Consider the following 10,987-nt stretch of genomic DNA (forward strand, 5'->3'; position numbering starts at 1 on the left):
GGTTTGTAAGGAAGTTTGCTGTTATCTGATGAGGAATTTAGGAAGAAATTGTATCTTCATACATACTGGCTCAGGAAAGATAATTCTTAATGTTCTGATCCACCATCCTGTCCTCAGCACCAGAGCTTTCTAGATTTCATCCTCAACCTTTTAGTTTTTTAGATCGTAGTGCAGCAGTGACTACGAGCACTACTCTGCATGAGAGGAGATACTACTGAGACATAAACAACGACAAATATGATAGCATAAAGAAGAAATAGAGGAAAGCTTCCTAAACATATCCAGGAAAGGAAAAGTGGAGAAACAGATGTGTAGCTAACTTTTTCTCAAGCTTCATGGAGAGGTGAAAGGAAGGCAGCCAGGATGGTAGCTTTCTCTTGCTGTGAAAATCTCTCCTTTGGAGTTACTGACAAGCAGATCTAGGGAAAAGAAGAGGCAAAAAGGACGTTTGTATGCCAAAGAATAAAAAGAGGCTGCTTTTAAAGACCTAATTAACAGACTCTGTCCTAAGTTGCTTCAGCTTAGCTGCAACACAAAAGTCTGACAGAGATCTATGACTTTCTAGGCAGTGCAGGGACCACAGCAACCTGCCTAAGAGAGGAAGGCCCCACAAAGAAAAGGCATCCCTCCAAGAGTCCACCCTTCCAAATGCATGGGGCTGGGAAGGGGAGGACACCGCAGCTGAAGCCTGTTTTCCTGCTCACTAATAAATTTAGTTTACAGAACCTTTTGTGGGTCCCTATTAAGGTTGTTTGTTGATTAAAGAAGCAAACAGCAAACTTAGCCTTAATTTATGCTTCTTTTAACATTTTGAGTGTGGGGAGGATGCTTTTTGTAGGAGTTAATGAGGCAGAATAGGTTCTTTATGGGGAAGATATTTTCTCACCAAATTAAAACCTGTATTGAAAATAAAATAATGGGATGAAGGTGGCTTTTCTTTCAGAAGTAAATAAAATCTCAGACTAGGAAACTTCTCACGCACTTGGAACTGTCCTTATCGGAGAGATCTGAGAACAGCAGGTTCACAAGATGTTCTCTCTCTCTTTTAATTTTGCCTTCCTCCTTTCAGCAAGACAGTAATAAAGCACTGTTTGCTGAAAACATGCAAACAGCTGTAGTGGGGGGGAGGGGGAACAGAGCGCTGGAAGCTGAGCAAATGGGAAAACGTCTACTTTCCTTTTGCTACAGCAGAGCCGTGAATGCCCATGAAAATCCCCATTGTAACCATTGGGGTACCCAGGCAGGCAGGGAAACGGGCCACACCGCACACCTGTGCAAATCTTACAGCAGCTCCTAGGAGAATCTCGCGTACGAGATCGTTTTCTACATTAAAGTCTCCCTGCTGCCTCAAGTCTGTGGCATTCTGCCTGTTTGCTGTAGTAGGAAAGCAAAACAAAGCATCTGCATGTATGGTACAGAAAGTGAACGCATGACAACAGCAGTCAGCACAGGTTGTTACGAATTAGGTATGAACAGAACAATGTCTTTATGGAATGGGACAGGATAGCATCAAACCCTAGTTCCTCTCAGCGCTAGCAAAGAAAGCTTTCCTTTTATTCCAGGCTACAAGTGCACTTGAGAGTGATAACCTTGTTTGTCTTCACCGGAAAGGTTGCATAAATGCAGGTCTCACAGACATAAAAACTTGCTGGTGCACTCCGTGCTGTGTATGGTGCTATACACACAATTGCTCTCTTCAGCTATTCTGTTCTTCAATGAAATGACAATATGCTTTCTACAAAGAAAACCAGCTTTTGGCTCATTTATTTCCAGAAGCCAGTTGTATTTTTTTTTTCTTTCCTGGGCCATCTCTACTTTACAGGTGAGAAAGCACGTAAGTCTGCTCTGGAGAACAGAGACAGTTATTTTCCCATCCAGCCTTTTATTATCTGCAGAAGGGACAGCCCTAAGCAGCCTACAATTTCCTTGGGATTGCAGGAGCTTTGCAGCAATGGCAAGAATCCTTAACCTCTCGCTCCTGCAGATAAGGCTGGTGCACCTGTAGCTTGCAGAGAGCTGTGGAAACGCCTGACGCAATCAAGCAACAACCCACCTCAAATTTCAAAGCCGTTGTAGCCACCCAGCCCTGTTCAGGAGGGTATGAATGGGGCTGTTTTCATACCTCCCATGCAAATGTCTGTGAGCACAACGTTATCCGTTGTTATCCGCAAACAGTAGGATTTTATCTGGAGCTCAGTCTTGGTTCCTGACCACGGAAAATGTATACAAAGTATAGCTGGAGAAACTTGAGCCAATAGACTGCCACTCCCCATGAAACCACATACTGCAGGAATGAGAAAAAGAACTCCACAGGCATCAAGAAGTCAACAGCCAGGGAAATTCCACCATTTGGAAATGGCTGAGGAAGATCAGCTCCTGCAAATCCAAACGCTGTACACTGCTGACCTGCAGAGCAAGGGAGTGACAGGGAGAGGAATCAGCCAGAGAAATGAGTAACAGAGCTGAAATAAATAAATAAGTCACTGACAAAACAGCTGCCTGGAATGAGCTATGTGAGATGACAGCATCTCAAACACCCAGCAGAAAGATTTGCAAGCCGTGCAAATATGGAAAGTGGCAATGTGAGAGACATGCTGGTGAAGGAAAGATACTCTAAGGGCTGATGTCACATAAGCTGGCTGGATGACTACATTTCCAACAGGTCGCAGTTTGGAGGGGCAGGAGATGAAGCTTCTCCATCTGATCTCCTCTTGCACACTGTACACACAAAACACGAAGTGAAGTCCGTAGTTCTCCAGTACACTAAGAATCACCTGGACACGTTTCCAGGGCTGTCTTTCTGGAAATGATCATCTAAGTCAAGATCTCTCAGGGGTACTGGACACAAGAACTAATCCAAAGCTGCTGAAATGAATGAAAGATGTTATACTCGTATGTATAGTTCCCCTCAGTTATGTTCCAAGACAGATCAACAGCATGGGATCCTTCAATGGGATCTCCCATGGATCTCCTGCCACTGACTACAGCATTTACAGTTTCCTTGCTAATTAAAAGATATGAACTAGACTCAAAATCATACTGCGTGCACCAGGATATGCTCATTTCTCCTCTCTCTCTGGTGAGGCTGGAATGGGAAAATCCTGTGCTGACCTTGCTGGCTAAAGTTCCAGCTGTCACGAGGCAGAGGACTGTGGCACATCATCACCGCAGACACAAACTGCAACAATCGTACTTTGCCATGGGGCAGTGAATGGTGGGGCTGCAGGCTTGTAAAACCATTTCTGCTTGTCAGACACAGGTTGTTTGACCTTGACATGGCAATGCAACTGGTGAAAAATTTACAATAGATACTGGTTGTCTGTTGTGGCTTTTTTTGTTTTTGTTTCTTGTTTTTTGTTTCCAATGAAACATCTGCAGGAAACATCTACTGACTTACTTGAAAGATTAAAGATAAATGGAATAGTTTTTGGTTTTCTTTCAGAACCCTCCAGATCTCCCTAAGCTGAATATTTTTGTTTGTGTACTGAATTCTCTAATTATTTAACTCCTCCATTCACTTATTTTAAACAACCCTCCTGCTGCCAGTTCCTCCACTGCAGGTCCTGCTCTCTTCCATTTCTCTCTTCTGTGGTGCTTCTAACCTCTTGTCTTCAAGAAAGGATATAGCAGTTAAAAGCAACTGGATTTTTAATTTTTGGAATTGAAATGTAACATACTGTGATCAGCGCACAAGCTGAAGTAGCATTAACTCTTTCCTAACTGGGTTAGTTCTTCAAAGAAATCAGAATTTACTAATCCTTGACATGCAAAAGACACACAGAAAGGTGACTGCACCAGCTCCGAGTTGCCACACTTCTGCTTCTAAGATAGCTGCAGTTTAACTTCTACCTACATGTCCTCCTGTCTCTCGTGAAATGACCATACCAGTTTTAAACTACATCTTAAAAAGCACCCTCAGCACCAGAAAGGAGAACGTAAACGTATTGCTGCAGAAGGAGAGAGGCTGTTGTTTTGGACAGCAAGCAGCTGCTATTTACATGAGAAACTGTTGTGCTGGAGGCCTCCAGTCCCGCACTCCACCTTCAGTAAATACACGGTGTTTGTACAGTGCTTCTGATAAACTTAATAGGCCAATGGATGTCACTGTTGCTCTGCATAAAACCAAAATGGGAAAGCGAAAAAGATAATTAAAATAAAAGGGCTTACAAGAGAAAGTTACGGTTAAAACTCTCTAACCTGGTGTGCTGGTTAGGCTTAGCAGCTTCTTCGGGAGCTTCAGAAGGACACATCTAACGTATGATATTGTTAACTGCAGAGATAAGGTCAGGCTAATAGCTGTGTGTAAAAAAGGAAGGCTAACAAAGATGCAGAATGGAAATCAGATACATCCGTGTGCGGACAGATAGGGCTTGCACATCAGGCAGGCTGTAATTTCTGCTATAGTCCACATGCTTCCATTCTTGAGAACTGCAGCTAAGTGAGTGGAAACACTGAGAAATCGTCCCAAAGGCTGAAAATCAGGTTAGCTTATTTATTCATATTCTGTATTTTGAAAGCTACAATACATACTCCCTTGTAATATTTGTATGGTTGGAAAAGCAAACTTCACAATAGCTTCAGGATTAAATACCAGATATACGATCACACTTCCCTAAACACCAGCAACTCAGGCGGTCGCACTTGTAAGGGGTCCTGCATGCTTTCAGCTGCACGAAATCTGGGACTTGGTCATCTGGGCTCCAAGCAGCTGTTCAGTTGCTTTGAAAAATTTCACTCACAGCTGAATGACTCTTGTCTTCAAGGCTTATCTAAAGCTGGATTTTTCCAAGCAGTCACTAGCATCATGGTTCCTCCCAATTCCTCCCATTTTAGCTCTTCATTTGTAACCTCTCAAAAAAACTCAGCAGCAGGAAGCATTATTGATTAGTTTACTGGGGAGGGAGGCTTCACACTTGTGCAGTGTGATGCTAGGAGAAACTAGGTCACCGAGAGGCTATTTCGGTGATTGCCAGAAATGCAGCTGCCCCATTTCTAGGTCAGTGGTCACTTTTACTTTATCAGCTTGATGAAGGTTTAAGGAACAACTGGGAGTTCTTGCTTGCATTCCCACATGCAAGTCAGTAGCCTAACACTTAACGAGGCAGCTCTCAGTTGATTCTCACTGCTTAAATGTGGGGTAATCTACACTGAATTACTGGCAAAACTCAGAGAAAGCTGTGGAGAAGGGCAGAGCCACCTGAGCACAGAATAAAACACGCCCCATCCTCATGCATTTGCTACTGTAATATCTTCAGGAGAAAGCAGCCTCTTGGGACCACCCCTCTGAGTCCTGTGCCTGGCCAAACTTTTGAAGCTTTAACCTATCTAATACAGCTGTGAGTGCTCTCCCCACAGTTCTGTGTTGTTTTTTGTTGTTGTTGTTGTTTTGTTTTTTGAGAGAAATTGTAGCATTTCTGAATTGCATCATAACCACTCTGGGCTCAGCTTTCTATTTATTATACACACCACGTCATGCCTACAAGAACATGTTCCAGATTTAACATGTCCTCTTGGTTTGTTCTGCCCAAGAGTTGTTCTGCTTTATGTGTTCGTGCTGCTGCTCTCACTCACTCCCTTCCCACTGAACACACTGAGAGGCACCTAACTTAAGACCAAGAGAGGAGCGCTGACTTATCACTTTGTAATCTGCAGTTAAGCACAGCTTGCACAACTCTGAGGTAAGCATGTGATGATGAGCACCCCACTGCTCCTGTAGCACTTGGCTGGATCCCAGTTCCCTGACCACCAGGCACACGGTTGCCATGAAGTCACCCCAAAATAGACAGAAATTGTGAACGGTGTCTGAGAAAATGAAGAAAAAAGCACTGAAAGATATCCCAAGTGTAGTTTCAGACCTAGATCCAAATCTGCCAAAATGTGGGGGCTGAATTCTCAGCTGCCCTTTTTGTACACGGACCCTGCCCATGTTGACAGGGGCTCAAGCCAACTGGAATTTGTTGAAGGAAAAACAGTATTTAAACAACAGTGAAGATGAGTGCCTGGGGCTTGCCTGAATTTAGTAGGTCTGTGTGCCAAAAGGTACTTGCTAGCCCTCAAAAGTCTTTGAGAGGCTGTGTGGTAGGAAGAGCGATCCATTTTCTCTCACGCAGTTTCACAAGCAACCACAGTGCAATTCAATCAAACAGCAAAGGGAACCTCATCTAAAAATAATTTAGCATTGGGAATGCAGTGTAGCTTGTAACCACAGGTGAAAACCTCTAACCTAGCAACAGTAGATTCAGATCAGCATATTATCATTACCAGGTCTGCAGGCCAAGTATGCTCTTAAAATAGATCTGATGTGCCACTGACCAACAGTTCAGAAGCAGTGAATCACATATGCTGGTCTGCTCTCCAGCGATGAACCAGTCTAAGACATTTCCAAGATGCTGATGAAATTCATTTGTCTGTTATCCTATGAGATTCCCTAGGAACGTCTTCTTGCTCTCTCTCAGAACAGGATGAACTCTTTTAACTCTCCCATGAATAGTAATCCTGTGGGTTGCCTATTTATAATAAACAGGAACAAGTCATTGGTAATGTCTGTACTGTGCACTGCTGCAAGCTATTGTTTATGCACACTCTGAGGACACAGAGCCATTCTACAGAATGATGACTGCCTTCTCCACCCTATTGTTAGTCTTCTGTGAGGCATCTCACCAATTACTTCTTAAAACAAGAACTACATGTAAACTATTTATCATACATGTAAAGATACACTTAAATTAACTATATATTTTTTTTGATGTTCAAAAACTCCAGACTTAAATTTTACATCTCTACTTTTCCTTTTACAATTTAAGAAAGTTTTGCTTCTCCTCTATGAGCCATACAAGTCAATAGGTCTAAAAGGCTTCCCCTGGTGCTTATGAATGTAATGCCATGTATGTATTTCCTCATGATTACACACTGGAACATCATGGACTTCATTACTGCTGAAATTATGGAGAGCAGCATTTGCTCAGCTGTCTCCACACCAATGGATCCCCTCCTGTGACAAGTGCCAGCTGCAACATGTGTATTATAATGTGTATTCCTGCTCCTAGTTAGGTCAGCATTACTTTGTGAAGTCTGCTTTAGAGTCATAGAATCATAAAATGACTTGGGTTGGAAGGGATCTCAAAGATCATCCAGTTCCAACTCCCATGCTTTGGGCAGGGCTGCCAACCACTAGATCAGGTGCTACTTCAGGCTACCCAGGGCCCCATCCAGCGTGGCCTTGAACACCTGCAGGGATGAGGTATCCACAACCTCTCTGGGCAGCCTATGCCAGCAGAAGGAGACTTTAGAGACTTTCTTCCCACCAGTGCTGACCCAGATGGTGCAACAAGGTCTGGGTGCAAACAATTTCCTTCTGTTGCTTACAGGCATCCTTTGGAAGAGCTAGTTCCATGCTTCATGCAGGTGTGAACTATCATAGAATCATAAAATGGCACAGGTTGAAAAGGACCTCAAAGAGCGCCTACTTTCAACCCCCAACCATGGGCACGGTCATGAACCACTAGACCAGGCTGCCCAGAGCCACATCCAGCCTGGCCTTGAATGCCTCCAGGGATGGGGCATCCACAACCTCTCTGGACAGGCTGCTGCAGTGCATCACCACGCTCTGACTAAAAAACTTCTGCCTAATATCTAACCTAAATCTCCCCTGTCTCAGTTTAAAACCAATCCCCCTTGCCCTATCACTATGAACCCATGTAAACAGTCATACCCCCTACTGTTTATACGTTCCCTTCAAGTACTGGAAGGCCATAATGAAGTCTCCCTGGAGCCTTCTCCAAGCTAAACAAGCCCAGTTTCCTCAACCTTTCTTCATAGGAGAGGTGCTCCAGCTCTCTGATCATCTTAGTGGCCCTCCTCTGGACCTGTTCCAAGAGCTCTGCATCTTTCTTGTGCTGGGGGCCCCAGGCCTGGATGCAGTACTCCAGATGGAGCCTCACAAGAGCTGAGTAGAGGGGGACAATTACCTCCCTCCCCCTGCTGGCCAGTCCTTTTTTAATGCAGCCCAGAACACAGTTGGCCTTCTGGGCTGCAAGTGCACACTGCTGGCTCATGTCCAGCTTCTTGTCCCCCAAGTCCTTCTCTGCAGGGTTGCTCTCAAGAAATTCTTCCCCTGCTCTATATAAATACCTGGGATTGCCCCGGCCCAAATGCAACACCATGCACTTGGCCTTGTTGAACCTCATTATGTTCACATGGGCCCACTTCTCCAGCCTGTCTAGGTCAAGTAGTATTGCATGGTTTACAGTGAGCACTTAACATTTCTGGGCCATTTTGTCTGCAGGTGTACCAGGATCTATGAGCTTGCCAAAGAAAACTGCCCAAGAAAAAAAACAAAGATGTGGCTAACACCCCACAAAAAGAGAAAATAAAGAAAAAAAAATGGCTAAGGCTCAGTTCAATGGAGAGAAAAAGTTTCCTTAAGCATCAGCCTGTCAGGAGCATAGGCAGGTCTTGCCACCTTGTGCTGATTTTCTCAGATGTTTTGCAACTAGACATTCAGAATCCCCATCCCCTCCCTCCCCCCAGTCTGTTATTCAGTCCCATTGTCTGACAGCTCTGATAGAGGTAAAGCCCTCTGCCTGGCTGCCCTGGGAGCAACTCAGCATCACAACACCACACTGTGATGCCAGGATCTCAGATGCCCTGTGCTATCATGCAATTAAACTCTCATTTGCTTCCATCACTAAAAGAAATCGTGGTTTGTTTGCACTGGAACAGGCCAAGCAGAGGAATTCACGCTTAACACATAAAGTAAATAAAAATGAAATACTTGAATTTCTAAGTGGAAGAGAATGTCTCAATCTAGAGTTGGGAAAAACACCAAAAATCCTAGACTTCTAAATGAAAATACCTGCATCTCACTATGCCTAAGCTGCAGCTCATGACGATTTCCTCACGACTACCACAGACACTACGTACATCTGGAAATTTGCCACTTGTATTTTAAAGCTCAAACACTTGAATCTCAAGAAAAGTAATGTACTTGAACAGGGTTGTCTAAACAGTTGAATGCCTTCCGGAATCACGCAGCAATTCAAGACTATATGACAATACAGCACTGAAAGTGTGTCCATTTAATATCAGCCATCAAAAATGAGCCCGTGCCGTGAATCGACTCTCAAGAAGGAAAGCGCCCACCCTGAAAAATACCACACTGCAATCTGCAGTAAGAGGCTGGCTAGCAGGCAGCCCCAGCGGAAAAGGAAGGTGCCTTGTCATTTTATAAGGTCAAGAGTGAATTACAAGCTACGTTGTTGCTATAAAGCAAGGCTGCTCTACACCCGGTATCACTACATCCTAACTCCTTCTGGCTGAACACTCCGCACCATCACATTCAACACTGCATCTAGGAAAATGCTAAGCAGATAATTTCTAACACTGAATCCAGAAGACTGCAAAGACGACCTAGTTCTGCTCAGTCTTGAAAACAGACCTCCACAGTTTCTAGAATCTCAATAAACTACTGAACTACATACCCCTGAATAAACATACCACCAGAAAGAGAGCAAATATTGCACACTTCATGTGACTGACCAAACACTCCAAACAAGTGAACACAGAACTTGTCTGAAAGACACATTGCCAGCCTGCAATTAACTCCCAATGTACTATGGTGCTACTCTGACCAACTTGTCACCATCTGTAATAACGTATTCAATATCATAACAGTGAGATTGCATATGGTCTTTGCAGGGACTGCACACAATGTAAATGAAGAAGGCAAACTAGCAGTCGGCAGGGCCATTTACAGGTTGCTCTTAGTGAACTGCGGTAGGTGAGGACTGCATCACAGGAAAATGCCATTTCCTATGCACAGCCAGGTGTCTCAGAGTAACAGCTTTAGATGTGCTTATCTATATAGGAACAAGGAAACAATAAAAATAGATAAGAGGCAACTGTAAAAATCAGTGTCCCATCTCACCGTGTCCAGTCCCTCCCAAAATAAAAGACATAGAGACAAAAGTAGCAGAGCTGAAATACCTGCAATGGACACCAAAGGGAGCAAAAGTGATCAAGGAAGCTGAAGCACAGGGCCTGTCAGCAAGCGCTCTGCTAAAGAACTGGTGTGCCCGAGCTCAGCACAAAGCTCCAAGTCAACTGTACACGTTTAAGAGATCATCAAGCCTGCAGAGCTGGGGTACGCACCGTCGCGATGTAGTCCAGAAGGCCAGGATCTTCTTAAGAGCCTGCAGACTGGAGTGCATCATGAGGCTGCTCACAGTGAGGAGGGTGAAATCTCCTCACCATCAGCACTGGAGGTTGTGATGAGGAAGGCAAAGCTGCGCATAGGGAGGCAGACAAGGGGCAGGAAAGGGGAAGGAGCCAGTCTTGCTCACCCTTTTAACAGCCAGTCACTAATGACAGAGCTCCAGTTGCTAGAAGCCAGACAGCCATAGCCTGTTGTATGCTTACACTGCAGTAATTGCTGGTGCTGCAGGCATCAAGATGACGAGACAAGAGTAAAAGAGAGCAAGGTGACTACAACAGGGAAGGAAAAGCAGAAGGGATGTAAGAGTGAGAAGTTCACTTGTTCATTACCCCTTAAAAAAGCACTGCTGTCCACAAGGCAGCAGTTCTCACATCTTTTCTAGACAACCTGTGTGATCTCTGATACTCACAAGAGAGACTGGAAATGAACTTCACTGCTAGTTTCACAACCACACCTACAGATGCTCTCAACCCAGCCCTTCTATCAGGAACTAAAGGGTGTGATTGAGTAATAGCTTGGTCTTTTTTGGCTCTGATGTTGCCTTCTCAGATGCTGCTTTTTCTCCTCCGAGAAACAAGCCTTCAAAAATTCTTTCCTGCCCTGCATGGAGCTGAGCAGTGTCGATGAGTGGGGAAAAGCTGTTGTAACTCAAGACCCTGTTCCCCTTTTCTGTTGCTGCTTCTCATCTAACTCAAAGGAAAGAGAAGCTATAAGAGGCAGGGAGAGGGTATGATGAAATTAAGGGAAGTTCCCCATTCACAGCCCCCTCTCCCT

Source organism: Lagopus leucura, unplaced genomic scaffold (assembly GCF_019238085.1).
Source record: "Lagopus leucura isolate 7727_CA_CO unplaced genomic scaffold, USGS_WTPT01 Super-Scaffold_100004, whole genome shotgun sequence".
Lineage (NCBI taxonomy): Eukaryota > Metazoa > Chordata > Aves > Galliformes > Phasianidae > Lagopus > Lagopus leucura.